Source organism: Arachis ipaensis, chromosome B6, assembly GCF_059453495.1.
Source record: "Arachis ipaensis isolate K30076 ecotype BB chromosome B6, ASM5945349v1, whole genome shotgun sequence".
Classification (NCBI taxonomy): Eukaryota; Viridiplantae; Streptophyta; class Magnoliopsida; order Fabales; family Fabaceae; genus Arachis; species Arachis ipaensis.
In genome coordinates this window covers 95,975,208-95,998,590 of record NC_142441.1, presented here as the reverse complement: position 1 = coordinate 95,998,590, position 23,383 = coordinate 95,975,208, and the positions used below count along the sequence as shown (strand labels likewise).

Here is a 23,383-nt window from a genome sequence, read left to right as displayed (position 1 = left end):
ATTATTTTAATTTTTTTATTTTAATTTTCAAAAAACTACTAACCTTTTTCAAAAACTATTTTCGAAAATCACTAACTCTTTTTCAAAAATTATTTTCGAAATTTTCCCTCTCTCATCTTATTCTATTCATCCACTAACATCTCTTCCTCTCATCACAACACCAAACTTATTTATTTATTTATTCATCTCCTTTTATTTATTTATTCATCTACTAACATCTCTTCCTCACATCACTCACCAAATTCAAACCCCCTCTTCTATCTGTGTTCAAATTTTTTCTTCTTCTCTTCTTCTACTAACAATAAGGAACCTCTTTACTGTGACATAGAGGATTCCTCTTCTTTTCTTTTTCTCTTCTCTTTCTTATGAGCAGGGACAAAGAAAAAGGCATTCTTGTTGAAGCTGATCCAGAACCTGAAAAGACTCTGAAGAGAAAACTAAGAGAAGTTAAATTACAACAATCCATAGACAACCTTATTGAAAATTTCGAACAAGTAAAGGAGATGGCAGCCGAACCCAACAACAATAATGCAAGGAGGATGCTTGGTGACTTTACTGCACCTAATTCCAATTTACATGGAAGAAGCATCTCCATTCCTGCCATTGGAGCAAACAATTTTGAGCTGAAACCTCAGCTAGTTTCTCTGATGCAGCAGAACTGCAAGTTTCATAGACTTCCATCTGAAGATCCTTTTCAGTTCTTAACTGAATTCTTGCAGATCTGTGATACTGTTAAGACTAATGGGGTAAATCCTGAAGTCTACAAGCTCATGCTTTTCCCTTTTGCTGTAAGAGACAGAGCTAGAATATGGTTGGACTCTCAACCCAAAGACAGCCTGAACTCTTGGGATAAGCTGGTCACGGCTTTCTTAGCCAAGTTCTTTCCTCCTCAAAAGCTGAGCAAGCTTAGAGCTGATGTTCAAACCTTCAGACAGAAAGAAGGTGAATCCCTCTATGAAGCTTGGGAAAGATACAAGCAGCTGACCAAAAAGTGTCCTTCTGACATGCTTTCAGAATGGACCATTCTGGATATATTCTATGATGGTTTATCTGAGCTATCAAAGATGTCATTGGATACTTCTGCAGGTGGATCCATTCACCTAAAGAAAACGCCTGCAGAAGCTCAAGAACTCATTGACATGATTGCTAATAACCAGTTCATGTACACTTCTGAGAGGAATCCTGTGAGTAATGGGACGCCTATGAAGAAGGGAGTTCTTGAAATTGATACTCTGAATGCCATATTGGCACAGAACAAAATATTGACTCAGCAAGTCAATATGATTTCCCAGAGTTTGAATGGAATGCAAGCTGCATCCAACAGTACTCAAGAGGCATCTTCTGAAGAAGAAGCTTATGATCCTGAGAACCCTGCAATGGCAGAGGTAAATTACGTAGGTGAACCTTATGGAAACACCTATAATCCATCATGGAGAAATCATCCAAATCTCTCATGGAAGGATCAAAGGCCTCAACAAGGCTTTAATAATGGTGGAAGAAACAGGTTTAGCAATAGCAAGCCTTTTCCATCATCCACTCAGCAACAGACAGAGAATTCTGAGCAGAATCCATCTAGCTTAGCAAATTTAGTCTCTGATCTATCTAAGGCCACTGTGAGTTTCATGAATGAAACAAGGTCTTCCATTAGAAATTTGGAAGCACAAGTGGGCCAGCTGAGTAAAAGGATCACTGAAATCCCTCCTAGTACTCTCCCAAGCAATACAGAAGAGAATCCAAAAGGAGAGTGCAAGGCCATTGAATTAATTACCATGGCCGAACCCACAAGAGAGGAGAAGGACGTGAATCCCAAGGAGGAAGACCTCCTGGGACGTCCAGTGATCAATAAGGAGCTTCCCTCTGAGGAACCTAAGGAATCTGAGACTCATCTAGAGACCATAGAGATTCTATTGAACCTCCTTATGCCATTCATGAGCTCTAATGAGTATTCCTCTTTTGAAGAGAATGAGGATGTTACTGAAGAGTAAGCTGCCAAGTTCCTTGGTGCAATCATGAAGCTAAATGCCAAATTATTTGGTATTGAAACTTGGGAAGATGAACCTCCCTTGTTCACCAATGAACTAAGTGATCTGGATCAACTGACATTGCCTCAGAAAAGACAGGATCCTGGAAAGTTCATAATACCTTGTACCATAGGCACCATGATCTTTAAGGCTCTGTGTGACCTTGGTTCAGGGATAAACCTCATGCCCCTCTCTGTAATAGAGAAACTGGGAATCTATGGGGTGCAAGCTGCTAAAATCTCATTAGAGATGGCAGAAAATTCAAGAAAACAGGCTTATGGACAAGTAGAGGACGTGTTAGTAAAGGTCGAAGGCCTTTACATCCCTGTTGATTTCATAGTCCTGGATACTGGAAAGGAAGAGGATGAATCCATCATCCTAGGAAGACCTTTCCTAGCCACAGCAAGAGCTGTGACTGATGTGGACAGAGGAGAATTGATCCTTCAATTTAATAAGGACAACTTTGTGTTTACAACTCAAGGATCTCTCTCTGCATCCATGGAGAGGAAGCAGAAAAAGCTTCTCTCAAAGCAGAGTCAACCAAAGCCCCCACAGTCAAACTCTAAGTTTGGTGTTGGGAGGCCACAACCAAACTCTAAGTTTGGTGTCAAACCCCCATATCCAAACTCTAAGTTTGGTGTTGGGAGGTCTCAACAAAGCTCTGCACATCTGTGAGGCTCCATGAGAGCCCACTGTCAAGCTATTGACATTAAAGAAGCGCTTGTTGGGATGCAACCCAATGTTTATTTATCTAATTTTTATTTTCATTATTTTTCATGTTTTATTAGGTTCATGATCATGTTGAGTCACAAAATAAATATAAAAATTGAAAACGGAATCAAAAATAGCAGAAGAAAGATCACACCCTGGAGGAAGCACCTGTCTAGCGTTCAACGCCAGAACAGAGCATGGTTCTGGCGCTGAACGTCCAAAATGGGCAGTGTTTGGGTGCTGAACACCCAAAATGGGCAGCATCTGGGCGCTGAACGCCAGAATTGAACCCTGGAGAAGAGCTGGCGCTGAACGCCCAGAACAAGCATGGTTCTGGCGTTCAACGCCAGAAATAGGCAACAAATGGGCGTTGAACGCCCAAAATGGGCACCAACCTAGCACTGAACGCCCAGAGTTGTGTGCAAGGGCATTTTACATGCCTGAAATGGTGCAAGGTTGTAAATCCTTGAACACCTCAGGATCTGTGGACCCCACAGAATCATCTCAGGATCTGTGGACCCCACAGGATCCCCACCTACCTCCACTCACTCTCTTCTCTCTTCTCAATCATCCATCCACTCTTCCCCATAAACCTACCTCATAAACTCCACCTACCTTCAAAATTCAAAATCAATTTCCCACCCAAACCCACCCTAAATGGCCGAACTTACCCCCCCTCCCTTCCCTATATATACCTCTCCATTCTTCCTCATTTTCTCACAACACAACCCTCCTTTCTCTTCTTGGCCGAAACACATCTCCCCCCTTCTCTCTATATTTTCTTCTTCTTCTTCATCTATTCTTTCTTCTCTTGCTTGAGGGCGAACAAAATTCTAAGTTTGGTGTGGTAAAAGCATAAGCTTTTTGTTTTTCCATTACCATTAATGGCACCTAAGGCCAGAGAAACCTCAAGAAAGAGGAAAGGGAAGACAAATGCTTCCACCTCTGAGCCATGGGAGATGGAAAGATTCATCTCACAAGCCCATTACTAAGAAAAGGATGGAGCAAACAAGAGAGCACATTCATGAATCTCAACAGGCACATGAAGAAGCTCATCATCAAGAAATCCTTGAGATACATCAAGGGATGCACTTGCCTCCACAGAATTTTTGGGAGCAAATCAACACCTCCCTAGGAGAATTAAATTCCAACATGGGACAATTAAGGGTGGAACATCAAGAGCACTCCATCATCCTTCATGAAATTAGAGAAGATCAAAAAGCAATGAGGGAGGAGCAACAAAGACAAGGAAGAGACATAGAAGAGCTCAAGGACATCATTGGTTCCTCAAGAAGGAAGCGCCACCATCACTAAGGTGGACTCATTCCTTGTTCTTACTTTCTCTGTTTTTCGTTTTCTCTATGTTAAGTGCTTATCTATGTTTGTGTCTTCATTACATGATCATTAGTAGTTAGTAACTTTGTCTTAAAGTTATGAATGTCCTATGAATCCATCACCTCTCTTAAATGAAAAATGTTTTAATTCAAAAGAACAAGAAGTACATGAGTTTCGAATTTATCCTTGAACTTAGTTTAATTATATTGATGTGGTGACAATGCTTCTAGTTTTCTGAATGAATGCTTAAACAGTGCATATGTCTTTTGAAGTTGTTGTTTAAGAATGTTAAATATGTTGGCTCTTGAAAGAATGATGACTAGGAGACATGTTATTTGATAATCTGAAAAATCATAAAAATGATTCTTGAAGCAAGAAAAAGCAGCAAAGAACAAAGCTTGCAGAAAAAAAAAATAGGCGAAAAAAATGGAAAGAAAAAGCAAGCAGAAAAAGCCAAAAGCTCTTAAAACCAAGAGGCAAGAGCAAAAAGCCAATAGCCCTTAAAACCAAAAGGCAAGGGTAAATGAAAAGGATCCCAAGGCTTTGAGCATCAGTGGATAGGAGGGCCTAAAGGAATAAAATCCTGGCCTAAGCGGCTAAACCAAGCTGTCCCTAACCATGTGCTTGTGGCGTGTAGGTGTCAAGTGAAAACTTGAGACTGAGCGGTTAAAGTCAAGGTCCAAAGCAAAAGAAGAGTGTGCTTAAGAACCCTGGACACCTCTAATTGGGGACTTTAGCAAAGCTGAGTCACAATCTGAAAAGGTTCACCCAATTATGTGTCTGTGGCATTTATGTATTCGGTGGTAATACTGGAAAACAAAGTGCTTAGGGCCACGGCCAAGACTCATAAAGAAGCTGTGTTCAAGAATCATCATACTGAACTAGGAGAATCAATAACACTATCTGAACTCTGAGTTCCTATAGATGCCAATCATTCTAAACTTCAATGGATAAAGTGAGATGCCAAAACTATTCAAGAGGCAGAAAGCTACAAGTCCCGCTCATCTGATTAGAGCTATGTTTCATTGATAGTTTGGAATTTATAGTATATTCTCTTCTTTTTATCCTATTTGATTTTCAGTTGCTTGGGGACAAGCAACAATTTAAGTTTGGTGTTGTGATGAGCGGATAATTTATACGCTTTTTGGCATTATTTTTAGTATGTTTTTAGTAAAATCTAGTTACTTTTAGGTATGTTTTCATTAGTTTTTATGTTCAATTCACATTTCTGGACTTTACTATGAGTTTGTGTATTTTTCTGTGATTTCATGTATTTTCTGGCCGAAATTGAGGGACTTGAGCAAAAATCAGATTCAGAGGTTGAAGAAGGACTGCTGATGCTGTTGGATTCTGACCTCCCTGAACTCAAAATAGATTTTCTGGAGTTACAGAACTCAAAATGGCGCGCTTCCAATTGCATTGGAAAGTAGACATCCAGGGCTTTCCAGCAATATATAATAGTTCATACTCTGCCCAAGTTTAGATGACGCAAACTGGCGTTCAACGCCAACTCTCTGCCCAATTCTGGCGTCCAGCGCCAGAAACAAGTTGCAAAGTGGAGTTCAACGCCCAAACTGGCACAAAAGCTGGCGTTCAACTCCAAGAATGACCTCTTCACGTGTAGACTTCAAGCTCAGCCCAAGCACACACCAAGTGGGCCCCGGAAGTGGATTTATGCATCAATTACTTACTTCTGTAAACCCTAGTGACTAGTTTATTATAAATAGAACTTTTTATCATTGTATTCGCAGTCTTGGTTACTCCGGTTCCCCTCTAGGGCCGAGACCAATGAACTCCATTATCACTTTTGTATTTTCAACGGTAGAGTTTCTACACTCCATAGATTAAGGTGTGGAGCTCTGCTGTTCCTCAAAGATTAATGCAAAGTACTACTATTTTTCTATTCAATTCATCTTATTTCGCTTCTAAGATATTCATTCGCACTTCAACCTGAATGTGATGAATGTGACAATCATCATTATTCCCTATGAACGCGTGCCTGACAACCACTTCCGTTCTACATTAGATTGAATGAGTATCTCTTAGATCTCTTAATCAGAATCTTCGTGGTATAAGCTAGATTGATGGCGGCATTCATGAGAGTCCGGAAAGTCTAAACCTTGTCTGTGGCATTCCGAGTAGGACTCTGGGATTGAATGACTGTGACAAACTCCAAACTCGCGAGTGCTGGGCGTTGTGACAGACGCAAAAGGATAGTAAATCCTATTCCAGTATGATCGAGAACCTCCAAGATGATTAGCCATGCAGTGACAGCGCATCAGACCATTTTCACAAAGAGGAATAGGATGCAACCAACGACAAGGGTGATGCCTCCAGACGATTAGCCGTACTGTGACAGAGCATTTGGACCATTTTCCCGAGAGGATTGAAAGTAGCCATTGGCACCGGTGACATCCTTACATAAAGCCAGCCATAGAAAGGAGTAAGACTGATTGGATGAAGACAGCAGGAAAGCAGAGGTTCAGAGGAACGAAAGCATCTCTATGCGCTTATCTGAAACTCTCACCAATGATTTACATAAGTATTTCTATCCTTATTTTATTATTAATTTCGAAAACTCCATAACTATTTTATATCCGCCTGACTGAGATTTACAAGGTGACCATAGCTTGCTTCATACCAACAATCTCCGTGGGATCGACCCTTACTCACGTAAGGTTTTTTACTTGGACGACCCAGTGCACTTGCTGGTTAGTTGTATCAAAGTTGTGACAAATTATGAATTGAGATTAGAGCACCAAGTTTTTGGAGCCATTACCAGAGATCACAATTTCGTGCACCAAGCTCCCAAAGCCACAATAATCAAACTATATACATATAAATCACCTCAAATCAACCTAGGATTCTAATTACACATAAATTCACAAGGGTTTAGTGGGTCTTACCTCCTCCCACAGATTTACTAGCAAGAATCCAAGGCTAAGCAAGGATTAGAGCAAACCTAAACACCAAGAATCACAAAAACTCATTTAGGCACAAACCCTAAGTACCCGAAATTCCCAAGAGAGAAACTGGGAAGATTTCGTGATTACCTTGAGGGTTTCTTGAGTGAGTTTTGTAGAGCTCTTCACAAGGAACGCGTAGCCGCAAACGGTGCAGCGATCGGAGCTCTCTAGCTGAAGATATGAGCTTTGCAAGTTTGAAGTGAATAGTAACAATGGTGGAAAGCTCTCACCTCTCTCCTCACTTCAGCCGCTGTTGTGTTTAAGTTATGAGGGTGAATGTGGCTGAAATGGGTTCACTTAAGTGTATTTATATGTTGGGCTTGGGCCTAACTTGGGCCCGGTCCAACTCGTTAGCGTTTTTAACCCGTTTGGCCCAACTTCGGGCCAAACTTTTAAAATTAACGCCCAGTTTTCCATTTCTAACATTTTTCTAATGTTTTTGCCGGTTTTCACTTTTTCTCATGCGGTACCGGGCAGACTTGAACCGGTTCAACCGGTTCAACTGTCGGTTCGCAGTTTTTCACGGTTTTTTGCAGAAGCACATTTTCTGACTCAGAAAAACCCACTGAGTCCAAAAATCACCTTTAAATCCTCAAATTCTCACTCTAACTTTTCGGAATCTAATTCGGGCAATCAATCACTTAATTAACCGGTTGATTAGTTGCGGTTCTTACAGTTTTTACCTGTAAGATGCAAAGATGTATCAGTAGTGCCAACAGAGGAATAGGAAGTTGTGGACTCTAAGTCACTCTTGGTTCCGTCTAGTGTTTTGGAAGGTTCCTCAAGAGAGGCCGAAGCACTAGCCGTGTAATCTAACCGCAAGCTGGGTGTGTAACAAGATTCTTTCAATCTCGGGATCAAACTCGGCTAAGCTAGAATTCAGTTGAGATCGAGTCATTCAACTTATAATTCGTAGCTCATATAGTATACTAAGCTTAGTATACACAAGATAAATCACAACTTAGTATAGCTCATATTGGTATGGTGGATAAGGATTAGGGTCATATGGGGTGTTTGGTGGTTTGGGGCTTGTGAGTAGGGTTGTTGAGGGCTATGTTGAGGGAAGAGGTCATATGTATGTGGTGGTTATGGTTGACAATCACAATGAGGGTCACCACACACATTAGATTGGTATGCATGATGGTATGACTTTTGATCATAGTACATTGGTGGAGGTTGTTGCCATGAAGGTTGATCAAATGCTTGAGGCTCCTCCCGCCTTTGATTGTCCCATCCTTGATGCATGTTGTCATTGTAGCTTCCATTCCCTACAGCATAGTTAGAACCAAACTCATAGCCAAAGTGGTGAGAATTCATAGTGAAAAGGAGAAATCAAAAACAAAATCTAATAAGAAACAAAGAAAAAAAACTCTTAAACCAAAACTAGCAAATAAACAAAAAGCAAACTATTTACAATATTAACATATATACAATAACCAATAACAAGCACACATTGCAATTCCCTGGCAACGGCGCCAAAAACTTAAAATGAAGATTTATACCGGTTCGGAATTTAACAAAATAATTTCGTTGTGAGCATAGCCCAAACCGATAATTGATACTCAAATCAAAGTTTAATTTTGGTTGTCACAAGTCCAACCCAATAAAAGTAACCGAGAGTATTAGCCCCGAGTCGTCTTCTCAAGGAATTGCAGTGAGGTATGCGTATTATTGGTTATGGTATCCAAGGGGTTGGGTTGGTAAAAAGGGACAAGAAAATAAACCAAGCAAATAAAGATAACAAACATATACTAAAAAAGAGGCATTCATGGCAAGGATTGAGAATCTAGACTTTTTATCCTAGTCACTAATCATATCACAATAGTTATCAAGAATTTATCCTATTTAGTCAACCCAACAATGGAAGAAGGTATAATGTTATCTTCACACGAGAGAAAGTCAAATAAGACTAGTTAATCTCAATCCAAAAGTCCTAATCAACTTGCTAATTGAATTAGCAAGAGATTAAAGTCAATGGAAATAATATTAACTAACAACTCTAGATCATCAACACAAGTTGGGTATTAATGACTCAAGATTGCCTAATTTCTCTTTCCAAGCCAAGAATGCTCAAAAATCTACTCTAACATCCAACCAAGCATTTTGTCAAATACTTGGAAGGCATAAAAGGAAAGCATCATAAAAGTGAAAGGAAAGATAAATTCTACAACTACCAATTTCAAGAAGACAATAATAACAACTCAATTAACCAACAATAAACAAAGAGACATTAAATTGCATTAAAGAAAAAAAATCCAAATCCAACAATAGTTCATAAACATAAAAGAGACCCAAAAGAGAAATTAACAAGAGGAACTAAGGAAATTAAAGATATAATAACAAGAAATTGAGAGGAAAACTTGAAGAAAACAAAAAATTAAACCTAGATCTAAGAGGAAAATTAACCTAAGAACCCTAATTCTAGAGAGAAGAGGGAGATTCTCTCTCTAGAAAACTAACCTACATGATCCTAAGCTAATCTAATTGCTACCTCTTTGATCCATCTTGAATTCTGCATGAAATAGCCTCAAAAATGAGTTGGACTTGGGCCTGGAAAGCTCAGAAATTGCCCCCAGCGAATTCACTTTAATGAGGTCACGTGTGCGTCGTTGGCCAAAATTCCTCCTCACGCGTACGCGTGGGTGACGCGTGCGCATGGCCTTCAATTCTTCAAATGCTCATTTCTTCATGAATTCTCCTATTTGCATGCTTTTCTCTTCACTCCTTCCGTCGAATACTTGCCTTATGAATCTGAAATCACTTAACAAACATATCAAGGCATCGAATGGAATTAAAGTGAATTAAAATTGGCAAATTTAAGGCCTGAAAAATATGTTTTTACACTTAAGAACAAATTTAAGGAGAATTACAAAACCATGCTATTTCATTGAATAAATGTGAAATAAGTTAATAAAATCTCCTAAATTAAGCACAAGATAAACCACAAAATTGGGGTTTATCATATATAAACTTAAAATAGTGTTGAAAAATGATTAAAAATGATTATTTTATTTTATTCTCAATTATTGTGAGTTAAAAAGATACTTTTATTGTACCCTTAATTGGTCTATACAAATTATGTATATTTTTTTTCAATATTTTATAGTAGTAGTTTTGTTAACAAATGTTTAAATTTGTTCATTATATTTTTTTTACAGTTATATAGAGAGGTGTTTTTTGAAATGTTAGTAAACTATAGTTAAAAATTAGTAAATAAAATTGTTAACATTTAAATTTTATATCATATTTTTTCTTATAATTTTATGAAGAGATGTTCTCTTTTGTGTTAGTAAAACATAGTTAAAAATTAATAAATAAAATTGTTAATATTTAATTTGTTTAATTATTACAAAAGCATATTGAAATAAGTATAATTATAAGGATGTTAAAATATAATTATATATAAAGTATTACAAAATAATAAAAAAATATAAATAATAAAAATAATAAGAATATTTTTTTTCATAAATTTGTTTTAAAAATGCAAAAATATTTTATTTTATACCTGATAACCTAATAGAATTATTTTTAAGTAGATAAGATCTTTTTATTTATTTGTATAAATTTTTTTCATAGACAAATCACTTGTAAAATGAAGTAATAGTGGTAAGAGTTTTATGTATGATATATAAGTAGGTCAAACAGAATAGGATTTGAATATTTTGTAATTTAAAATTTGTCATGATAATATTATTATGACATTTTTAATATAGATGTTTATTATATTTAATTAATACTTTATATTTTTATTGAATAATAATATGTAATAAATTAATTAATTATGAGAGTTATGGTTTTAATTTTTATTTTTTAAAAATTATTTTACTAAAAATTGATTTATTAATTTCTAAGTTTTGCCAAGTAATTAAAATTGATGATGTGGTATCATTATATATATATATATATATATATATATATATATATATATATATATATATATATATATATATTAGTTTTTTTAAAAAGAATAATTTAAATAGCATGAAATAATATTATATAAGTTTTTTTAAAAAGAATAATTTAAATAGCATAAAATAAAAATATTTGTTAATATTTTTTTAATCTATTCTGTTAGATAATGCTTTAAGTGATACAAACTCAAAATAGTGTTGAAAAATAATCAAAATTAATTCTTTGATTTCGTTCTCAATTATTTTGAGTTAAAAAAAGATACTTTCATTGTATCCTTAATTGGCCTATAAAAATTGTATCCTTAAATGGCTTATAAAAATTATTTATAGGATTGGAAAGGATTTGGTGTATAATTTTGTTTTTTCTTAAATATCAAAGACATCTTAATTGATAGTGTAAGGTATAAAAATTTGATTTTCAGTAAATAGACTTTTTTTTTAGCTATTTTCAAATTTATCTTACAAATCTAGAACCACGACCCAACAAAAAATAGTGAAGCAGGCCCAAGGGTTTAAAAAAACAAAAATTAAATTAAAAAGAAGAGATTTAGGAGGTTGATAAACTACAATTTTATGGTTTATATTGTATTGAAATAAGTTGATTTTATTAACTTATCTTGTATTTATTCACTAAAATGGCATAGTTTTATGAATTTCTTCTAATTGTGCTTAATGATTAAAAGCATGCTTTTTAGGCTCTTAAATTGCTAAATTTAATTCACTTATATTCCATTCGATACCTGGATATATTTGTTGAGTGATTTCAGATTTAAAAGGCAATGATGACTTGAAGAAGTAAAGAAAAAACATGCAAAAGAAAAAAATTCAAGAAGAAATGAAGATTGGAGTTCCTCATGGCTATGTGTATGCATCCCTCATGCGTATGCATCTTTTGAAAAATCGCTAATTTACACGTACGCATGACTGTTAGCACGCGATTTACTTAAGTAATTACGTGGGTTGCGATTTCAGGGCTTTCTTGGGCCCAATCCAACTCATTTCTGAATTATTTGATGCAAGTTTCAAGGAGGATCAAAGAGGGGGCACTTAGTGTAGCTTAGGAACATGTTTTAGGGTAGTTTTCTAAAGAGAGAAGCTCCCTCTTCTCTCTAGAATTTAGAGTTCTTAACTTAGTTTTCTCTTTAATTTCTGATTTTGATATTGTTCTAGTGTAGTTCTGTTTATATTTTCATGCCTTTGTGGTTTGATTCTCTTAGTTTCTCTTGTTAATTTCTCATTTTTGCCACTTTTAGTTTATCAACACTCTTGTTGAATTTCATATTCCTTTAATGCAATTTGATGTTTTATGTTTTCTTGATACTTGTTTGAGTTATTGTTATTAGTTTCTTACATTTGGTAGCTTTGGATATTATTATTATTGCAATTTAATATACTTTTCTTTTATGCCTTCTAAGTGTTTGATAAAATGCTTGGTTTAACTTTAGAGTATATTTTGCATTCTTGGCTTGGAATTGAAAAATTAGGTGATCTTGAGTCATTAATGTCTAATTTGGATTGGTAATCTAGAGTTGTTAGTTAATCTCCACTTCATTGACTTCAATTGTTTGCTAATTTAATTTGTAAATTAGTTAGGACTTATGGATTCGAATTAACTATGCCTATTTGACCTTCTCCCAATGTTGGAGATGGAAAAATAGAATTACTCTTGATAATTGTTATGTTATGATTAATGACAAGGATAGAAAATCTTGATTCTCAATCCTAGCCAAGATGTCCTTTTAGCATTTGTTAGTTTTACTTTCTTGCCTTTTTGCCTTTAAACCCCTTATGCTCATAACTGATAATACGCACATCTCACTGCAACTCCTTTGAGAGACGATCCGATATCTAATACTCTTGGTTTTTATTGGTTTGCATTCGTGACAAACAAAATTAAACTCTGATAAAGGTCATTTGCCGATTTGGGACTATGCTTGCAACGAAATTTCGAGTTTTATAACTTGTGAATTCCCAAACCAAGGATTAGCCTCTATCAAGTTTTTGGTACCATTATCGGGGAGTTGTAATGTGTGCTTGTTATTGGTTGTTGTCCATATGTGAATAGCTTGTTTTTTATTGTTTGCTTGCTTTTGCTAGTTTTAGGAGTTTGTTTTTCTTTGTTTCTTATTAGCTTTTCTTTTTATTTTCTCCTTTCACTATGAATTCTCACCCTTTTAGCTATGAGTTTGGTTCCAACTATGTTGTAGGAAACGAAAATTTCAATAAGGTTTGCATTAAGGGTCGGGGAATCAAAGGTGAGAGGAGCTTCAAGCATATGGACCATCTTCATGGCAACAACCTCCTCTGGCATATTATAATTACAACCCGCCCCGTAATGCATACCAATCCAACGGATATGATAGACCTTACTATGGTTACCAATCTCAACTACCATATGCCTATGAACCACCTCCTCAACATAGTCCTCAACCATCTTACTCACAAGCCTTACACTATCACTAAACACCTCCATACAATCCTAATCCACCATCATATCACCAACCATATATGCTTCAACAACCGCAATATGAGCCATACAATCCATATTTAAAACACCACCATTCCAACACCAATATCCCCAAGAACCACCACTCCCATATACACCACCTCAATTTAATCACCAATATCAACCATCTCACACATATGAAACTTCTCTCCCAAACAATGAATTCTCTTTTTCCCCTCAATACGAAGTTCTCCAACCCTTGCTTCAAGAACAAAAAGAGTGATGAGCGGATATTTTATACACTTTTGGGCACTATTTTCTCAGTATTTTTAGTATGTTTTGTTAAGTTTTATTATGTTTTAGTAGGTTTTAGGGCAAAAATTACTTTTTGGATGCTACTTTGAGTCTTTGTGGTTTTTCTATAATTTTAGGTGAATTTTGGATGAATCTGGCAAGTTTTGGAACAGTCTGATTCAAAGGCAAAGAAAGGACTGCAGATGCTATCAACTCCTGACCTCCGTGCATTCAAACAAGTATTTCTGGAGCTACAGAGGTTCAATTAACGTGCTCTCAATGGTGTTGGAAAGCTAACTCCCAGGGCTTTCCAGAAATATATAATAGTCTATACTTATTTTTGAAAATGAAGGTCCAAAACGGGCATTGAACGCCCAAAACACCCCCTTTCTGGCGTTCAACACCCCAAAGGGAGCAAGCTTGGCGTTTGGACACCCAAAAGGGATCAAACTCGGTGTACAACACCCCAAGAGGAGCACTAGGATGTGGATTCACCCCAAGCTCAGCCTAAATATGTAAGACCCAGAACTTTTGAAAAGTCTTATTATGATCAAGTCTCAAATCATATAGTTATTTATAGCCTTAATTTCAGAGATTATTTTATTAAAGATAATTAAGGCAAGTTTTGATTTATTGAATTTGAGACGAGTTATGATTTTTATCCAATTTTATAATTATTGGGTTATTTTCTATATTCAGATTATGAATTTGGCAGTTATGAAATAAGAAGGGTTTTACATGATTTAGATTAGATAAGTAATATTTTAAATATTATCACTGCTATTTTGGAAAATGAAGAAATTAATTATATTATTCCTAATTTTTAGATTTGGGCATTTTATTGAAAATAATTTGTAAAATGGATGAGCAAATGGTATTTTCTATATACAATTAGTATTGGATTTAATGTGGGTTTCAATTATTATATTATTCTCAAAATTATGTGAAATTACCATAAGGTCCCTAACCCTAATTTTTGAAAATGAAACCCTAACCCAGCGACCCGTTATCCGACCCGGTTCTCTTTTCCCCTATACCCAGCTGCAGCCGAAATCCCTTTCTTTCCCCCCAAAGCAGCAGCAAACACACTCAAACCCTTTCATCGGAAACTGAACAGAGAGTGAGAGGCTGGGTTGTGGCTGAGAAGAGGAGAGGAGAGAGGAGGCCATGCCGGCGCGTCGGACTTTACCACCGCCGTCGCGTTGTCGTCGCCAGGCCTGCGAGTTGCCATCCGCGCCGCTGCCGCCACCCCACGACGAGAGGAGGTTCGCAGCGAGTAGCGCCGGAATGAGGGAAAGACCAAGTGGGGGGCTTTCGCTGTTCTCCTCGTCGCCGACTAGCTCGCCGCCGCCACCGTGATGCTCGCGTCGTCGTCCTCCTCACCGCGAAGTCTGAGTCCTCGCCATCCATGGAGGGCCGAAGAGAGAAGCCCGAGTAGAAGAGAGAGAGAGAACGGCAGAAAAGGGGGTCCCTGTTCTGCGGCCGTGCCTCCGCCGTCGCGGGTCCTCCGCTGTCCTTCCACCATTACTGAAGTCCCCCACCGCCATGGCTTACTGTTCGAAGGTGCCACCTCGCCACTGCTGGAGGTCTGCTCCGATCCAGTTCGAAGGAGAGAGCGCCATTGAGTGGGGGAAACGCCTCTGTCACGCTCCTCGGTCACTAGTGGTGGAGCCGCGTCGCCGTCACCCCTGGGATTGCTGTTCTTACCACTGCTGCTAAAACCACCGCCGAGGCTTTTGCCGTTTCTGCTGCCGGAGAATGCAGCTTAGCCACCGGAAAACCACTGCTGGTAAGGGTCCTTGCATTTGGTCTTCATTACTTTCTATTCATGGGTCTTTATCGTCATGACGTTGTTGTGCAGTCGCGGTTGTCGAAGTCTTATATTGCCGCTGCCGCTTGAGGCGGCTGACGCAGCCGCTACCAGGTTGATATGGAGCTGCGGCTGTTTTGTTAATTCAGTGAGTATTTTACGTTTCGAAACCTCCGCGTTAATGTCTTGTTATGTATATTAAGGTCTTGCGGTATTATTGTGTTAGGAGTTAGAATCCAGTTTGCTTATGCCGCTTGTAGCTGTTTCTGATTTTGTAACAAGTAGAGCCGAGGTTTTGGTTGCCGGTGATTTCGAGTTGAGGCGGAAATGGGCTTGATGAGGCGTTTGGATTATGGAATTGCGTTTTGAGGTAGGGGGCTTTCCGAAAACTATAGTTTATTATTGGAATTATTACATATGGGTACTGATGTGAGATATTGTGTATTTGGTGATTGTATCTGCCTTATGTATTATTTGATTGACTCGAATGACTATGGATGTTGGTTTGGCTGAATTGTTGTGTGGCTTATGAAATGTAATGTTTGAAGTTGATTCTTTAAAGATTTGAAATGAGTTTAATCCGTCGAGGATTGGTTTGAATTGAGTCAATTATTTTGATGATGTGAAAGAATAGAATACTCTTGAGATTCAGCCTGTGTTGCTTTAACTGATTTGGTTTTGATAAATGATTTATTGCTGAACCGATTCTTTAAAGCTTTAGAAATGAGTTAAATCGGTTGATATTGAGTTGGTTTCTGAAATGGTTTCCTTGAGATATGCCACTGAGGCGACTGTTGGATTTAGCTTGCTTTTGAATTGATTTATGGTTTTGAACTGTTGAAAAGGAATGAGAAACGGATTAGTTGGGACCCGAACCGGGTGGCAAAAGTCCAAGTTTTAGGGGAGGTGCTGCCGAAATTTCTATAAAATCCGGGTCTTTATTGAAATGTTGTCTGGAAAATGATGAGTTAAAGACTTCTACTATTTTATTTGAATTATCGAGAAAAGGATGATTCATGCTTTCGAAATGAATTAATAAAGGGGAAATTGTGATTTAGTCTTGCTTCTTAAGAAAGGCATTGTATCTCTTTCAGGAGAAGGTTATTTAGATGAAACTTGTGCTTTAAAGATGTTTGGATGTGAAAAGGGTTTATGCCTTTGAATTTGACTTGGGGGTTTCAATTAAAGAAGTTTCAATGACTTTGAAAGAACCTGAAGGTCTATTGACAAGTTTCATTTTGAAATGTTTTGAGAAAGGTTTTAAGTACTCTTTGAATTCTGAATTCTTGCAAGACTAAAACAATTTTGAACAGTTGAAACGTTCTAGAATATTATCATGGGGGTTGAAGTTGGTTTTGCCTAAGTAAAGGAAATGGCTTTGAAAGAAGTAAATGATTACATGACTCGGTTTGGCTTAGATCCTATTTGCTTACTCAAATCAGAAAGACAATGTTTTAATAATTTTAAATGAATTTGGCGAAATGAGTTATGTTATTCTCCCCTAAAGACTTTGGACTCTGCCGAGAAACTTTTGTTATAAAATCCCATTGTTGGATGGGTGATTTTGAATATCTCAAAGAGGCTTTTAACTTGCCATGATTATGGAAGTTTTGGAAAGAGGATGCCGAGAGTGGCATTGTTTTTAAAAGGGGAATTTACCTTGAGAAAAAGTGGCTTATGAGCCGAAATGATTTGAGAAATGAGATCTTTAAAGCAAAGGCTGAAAAGAGTTGAAACTTGATTTCGAAGTGAAATGAATTGAGAAAATGATTTATGGCTTAAATGCCGGTTTCATGAATTTGATGATTTTGAATGTGGAAGTGTTGTTTTGTTGTGAGCCGGAATGGCTGTGTATGATTATACATATTGATTGGTTCTAGATTGAACCGTGAGCCGGAATGGCCTTGAATGATATGAATATTGGCTGGTTCTGGATTGAACTGTGAGCCGAATGGCTGAGATGGATGTTGATCCATGATTGAGAATGAAAGCATTTATGCTGAGATATTGATAAGTTGTGATGTTGCACTTCCACTATTGGAGATGAGGGTTTCCCTGGGTAGTAGCAATGGCTAGCCACCATGTGCTCCAGGTTGAGACTCGAAGCTCTGTTAACCCAATGTCGTAAGTGTGGCCGGGCACTGTGAAAGGCCCGGATGAGCTCGCCCCCATAAATATTCACCAGTGATGGTGATGGATAAATATTCACCGGTGAGGGTGATGGATATGGATCATGATTATGATCAAGCTTATGATGAGTATAACTCGAGTTGGGGATGCACGACAGAGGGACAGTCCAATGGTTAGCTACCAGGACTTGTCGGGTTGGCTCTATAACCGACAGATGATATCATCAGCCACTAGGGACAGGCATGCATCATATGCATTTGTGTGACATTGGTTGGGTGTGCATATTATACTTGGTTTGCCTATGTGATTAATTGCTAACTGTTCTACTTGTAATAACTGTTTGTTTGTGCTTGAACTTCCTATTTGTGTTTGCATCTGGGACTCTGTTGGATGGTGGTGATTGGTTGTTGGTTGGATTGTTTGGGCCTAGGGCCGTGGTTGGAAAGAGATGAACTGATGGTTGATTTCGGTTTTGTGTTTCTGGTTTGGAATAAAATTATGAAAGGCTATTTTGGTTCCGCATAGATAAACCGTTTTGAAAGGCTTTTGAGTTTTTGAGAATTGAATGGTTCCTCTTTCAGAAAAGATTTCCGACTTTACTTTCATTATAAACCGTTGTTTTTGAAAAGAGGCATGAGACGGTTATGAATCACTGGTGCGGTTATCTTCATGTATCCTATTACAGTAATTCCTAAAAACCCTCTACTGAGAACCCTTTCGAGGATGATGTTCTCACCCCCCCTACATTTTTCCCCTTTCAGGATATGGGCGCAGAAGTTACGAAGAGCTTATTTAATTGTTGTTGTGATGCTCTGTATTGTTTTAGCTATGGTTTATTGTACCCTCGCCTTTATCCTGATATAATCTGTAAGAGGGATAGGAATTGTATTGGATTATGCTTGTAATATTATTTATATATATATATGTGTATATATATATGGATGTACTCTTTATGAGCTTTTGTAAGTTGTATGGTATTTGTGGATGTACGTTATCGAACGAAAGTATTTTTGGATCGGTATTGCGACTTAAAGTTTTAAACAGGCTCATATTTTAGTATTAAATAATATAAAAGTCGTCGTAATGTCCGAACTATCAGAGTCGCGCAGCCGGAAGTGTGAGCTTTGGTAGTTAGGGTGTTACAAAATACTCACCAAGTGGGTCCGGAAGTGGATTTTCGCACCCTTTAGCTTAGTTTATCATATTTTTGCAATTTTTAATTATGAGTAGCATCTTTTAGGTCTAGTATTTTTATTATAAATAAGAAACTTCCTTCCTCCTGAGGATTATGCCTCCGAGGAGGGGAGAAGCACAGACATATTACATTACACCTTCTTAATGCGTTCTTTATACAGTATGAGCAACTAAACCTCCTAAGTTAGGGTTAGGAGCTCTGCTGATTCTCATGGATTAATAATATTACTATTTCAATTTCAATATGTCTGATTCTATTCTCTTATGCATTCTCATTCTTCAATCTCAATGAATTTGGGGTGAACCATGACATTCATCCTTATTCTACATGGGTTTTGTGCGAGTCCTGTCTCAAATAGCATTGAACTAAAGCTAGAGAATGCATTGTAGATTCCAAGAGGGTACTTGGGTAACTTTGGATACGTGACATGAAATCCTGTTGATCGTGGGTATCTGAGGTCTCTGTGGCGCTAAGGCTAAAGTTAGAAAAGCAGCATTCTCTGATCCGAAATATCCGACCTTGTCTGTGGCATTTTAAGTAGGATCTTGAAGGGGAGTGGATTGCTTAGAGCTTCATCTCCGGCTTCAGTGAGAAGTCATGAGTTAACTTGATGATAGGACTTGAGTTACTCGGATATGGTGGATTGCTGTGGTTTAGAAGAGATTAACTTGATGAGAGGACATGAGTTAATCACTTACGGCTGCCATTGAATGAATCATTCGTTATTGAAGTAGACAGTAAGAAAAGTTAATCGGAAAGATAAAGCATCTCCGAAACCTTAACTGAATCCTTATCACACATCAATCTGGTATTTCGTTCTTTATTATTTCATTTATGCTTTCAAACAAACAACCATCTTTTTGAATTGCCTGACTAAGATCAACAAGGTAGCCATTGCTTGCTCAATCCGACAATCTCTGTGGGATTCGACCCTCACTCACCTGAGGTATTACTTGGACGACCCGATGCACTTGCCGTCCATCTGTGCGAAGTTTGCGAAGTTCAATTTTGCGCACCAAGTTTTTGGCTCCATTGCCGGGGATTTTTTGAGATTGACAAACTACCGGACTATCTTGTTGCTTAGATTAGGTTCTTTTTACGGTTTATTTGCTCTTTTGCGTGTGTTTCTTGTTTTCTTTTTCAAAAACTTTTCAAAACCTTTTCTTTTCTTTAGTAATCTTTATCTTTTGTTTGAGTCTTGTGTCAATCTTTAAGTTTGGTATCTTTTTGGTGTTTCTTGGTTTTTCTTTCCTTTAGATTTTTGAAAAATTACCTTAATTATTCTTTTTTTGTGTTCAAAATTGTTCTTGCTATTTTTCTTTGTTTGATCTCAGAAACTTTAAGTTTGATGTCTCTTTATGTTTTTTCTTTCCAAAATTTTGAAAATTATAGTCTTTGATTTCAAAAATCTCTAGGTTTGGTGTCTTTCTATGTTTGTCATTGCAAATTTTTGAAAATTAATGCTTTGATTTCAAAATTTTTTAAGTTTAGTGTCAATTTGGTAGTATTGTTCTATCTTTTGGGCTTTAGTTGGTCTGTCTTTTCTTGAGTTTTTAAAAACTTGTTCTTATTTTTTTTTGTATTCGAATTGTTCTTAGTGTTTTTCTTTGTTTGATTCCAAAATTTTTAAGTTTAGTGTCTTTTTGTGTTTCTCCTTTGTAATTTTCGAATTTAATAGGTTTTGAATTTAAAATTTTTAAGTTTGGTGTCCAATTAGTTATCTTTTTGTTTATCTTGTTATCTTTTCAAATCTTTACCTTATATTTCCTTTCTTTGAATTTCAAAATCTTGTTATCTTATCTTAATTCAAAGTCAATTTTCAAAATTAATTTTTTGTTTCAAATTCAATTTTCAAAAGTTTAGTGTTTTGTTGGATTCTCTCTATTTCAAAATTAAATTTCAAATCATATCTTGCTTATCTTTCTTGATCTTTAAATCTTTATCATATCTTTTTTCTTTATTTTCAAAATTCTGTTATCTTATCTTATTTAATTTCAAATTTTGCATGTTTAATATCTTGTTAGTTTTTCTTTCTTTCAAAATTGAATTTTAAATCTTTAAAAATCTTTTCAAATATTATCTTATCTTGTTTGAATCTTTCTTTCCAAATTTGAATTTTAAAATCTCTCTTTGACTTTTTCTTTTTAAATTTCAAAAACATATCTTTTTCAAATCTTATCTTTTTGATGTTCAAATCTTGTTATCTTATCCTTAATTCAAAAAAGTTGAGTATTTTGTTAGTTGTTCTTTTCAAATTTGAAATTCAAATCTTTAAAATTTTCAAATAATATCTTATTTACATTTTCCTTGATTCTAATTATTTGATTTACATTCAAATTTTAAATTTAAATTTTAAAAGTTTGGTGTTTTCTCTTTCTTTTTGAATTTCAAATTTTCTTTTTCTAAACTGTTTTCAAAATTTTTCAAAATTTCTAAAATTATTTTTTCAAATTATTTTTTTAATTTTTAATTTTAATTATTTTAAATTCGAAATTAAAAAAAAATTAATTATTTTTTCTTCTTGGGTATCTCACTGAGAGCTCTTTATACTCTGACATAGAGACTCCCACTTTTCTTTGTCTCTTGTTTGTGTATGCAGGAACAGGAAGAGTGCACCATGGATCTAGAGGGAGAGACACAACCAAGAAGAACCTTGGGGTCTTACACAGCCCCCACTCCTGACTTCTATAGAAGCAGCATCAGTATACCTCCTATTGGAGTAGCTCATTTTGAGCTCACCCATAGCTAATCACTCTAGTGCAGCAAAACTGCCAGTTTCAAGGACTTCCACAAGAAGAACCCACATAATTTCTTGCTGAATTTTTGCAGATACCTGACACAGTAAGAACTAGCGAAGTAAACCAGGATGTCTACAGGCTACTACTATTTTCATTTACTGTAAAAGGTCAAGCAAAGAGGTGGTTTGATAATCAGCCCAAATCAAGCTTGAAAACATGGAATAAGCTGGTGGAAAAGTTTTTGAACCACTATTTCCCCCTCCCCCAAAGAAGCTAACCAGCTAAGGCTGGACATTCAAGGCTTCAGACAGGAAGAGAATGAGTCTCTTCATGATACTTGGGTGAGATACAAGCTGATGCTGAGAAGATGTCCCATTGAAATATTTCTAAAATGGGCAAAGCTAGATATTTTCTATTACAGACTCACATATATGACTAAGATGTCTTTAGATCATTCTGCAGGTGGTTCAATCCACATGAGAAAGACAATTAAAGAAGCTCATGAGCTCATTGAGAAAATTGCCAGCAATCAGCATCTGTACACATCTAATGAGTCTCCAATAAAGGGAGAGGTTAAGACAGTATCCACTGAATTAGACCCTCCCAAGTAAAGTGAGTCATTAACCCAGCAACTACACTGCCTCACACAGCAGTTGCTGAGTTTGCAAGAAGAAATGCAGAAGACCCGAGCCTCCAACAAGAATATGGAAGGAGACTTGAACCAGGCTAAACAGCACTTGTTTGAACAGATAAGAGAATAGTGCCAAACTCTTTAATTAAGGAGTACCCTGAACACCCAGCCTCAGAACAGTAAGAGGCAGGGAGAAGAGATGGCAGATGATGAACAAACTATAGTTCAAGGCATTCATGAGAGTACTGAACGCCCAGAAGGGGGCAGCCAGGGCGTCCAACGCCCAAAGGGGGCAGTCCAGGCATTGAACGCCAGTTCAACGGAGGCCAGACATGTGTAAGTGCTGAGAACGCCTCTGCTAAGCAAGCTGGTAGCCCTTCTATAGGTACTATAGACACCCACCCTGCACCACTCATGGCCATTGAGTACAAGGCCAAGTTACCATACCCTTAAAGACTCTAGAAAGCAGAAAAGGATAGGCAATTTGCCAAATTCTTAGAAGCTTTCAAGAAGCTGGAGATCTAAATCCCCTTTGCAGAGGCTCTTGAACGAATGCCTTAATATGCTAAGCTCATGAAGGATATAATGAATAACAAGAGGGATTGGAGGGAAGTAGAGACAATGGTGCTTACTAAGGAGTGTAGTGTAGTCATTCAGAGGAACCTTCCTTAGAAACTTCAGAAACCCCCTAACACTCTTCCTAGAAACACAGAAGTGAATCCAAGAGAAGAGTGTAAGGCCCTCATTAATACCAAGCAGGCTGAGCCTAAGATGGTACACACTATTGAAGAACTAGATGAAGAAGAGACTCAAGAAGAGGCTGGAAGCACACTGTTACATGCCCTTTCGTGAGAAGAAAGCCTGAAGTACCACACCCTCAGAATACCCAAAAGGAGACCAAGGACAAGCACTACTCACAATCCTTGGAAGGCTCTAAGAAGCTGCAAATGAATATTTCTTTTGCTGAGATTTTGGAGCAATGGTCTGTATCTACTGGAAGAAATCTCTCTGATGATGAGAGAGGTGAATTGGTACTGAGGTTACAGAAGGATTACATGATTATAAAGGTCCTTAAACCTCTACTACCCCCTGACAAAGGAGGTACTTTCATGCAGAGTACAATATTGAAGCCTCCTCCCTTGCTGAAAACTCATATAGTTTACCCAGACACTAAACTTAAGTTTGGTGTTGGGCA

At 37.0% G+C, this 23,383-nt stretch overlaps 1 non-coding gene across 1 annotated transcript; it reads right to left on the bottom strand.

Annotated features, from left to right (window-relative positions):
- Positions 1-902: 902 nt before the first annotated feature.
- Positions 903-1,010, bottom strand: LOC148561871 (small nucleolar RNA R71). Its single transcript, XR_015887621.1, has one exon. It is a non-coding gene; the product is annotated as a small nucleolar RNA R71 (small nucleolar RNA).
- Between the last annotated feature and the right edge of the window lie 22,373 nt (positions 1,011-23,383).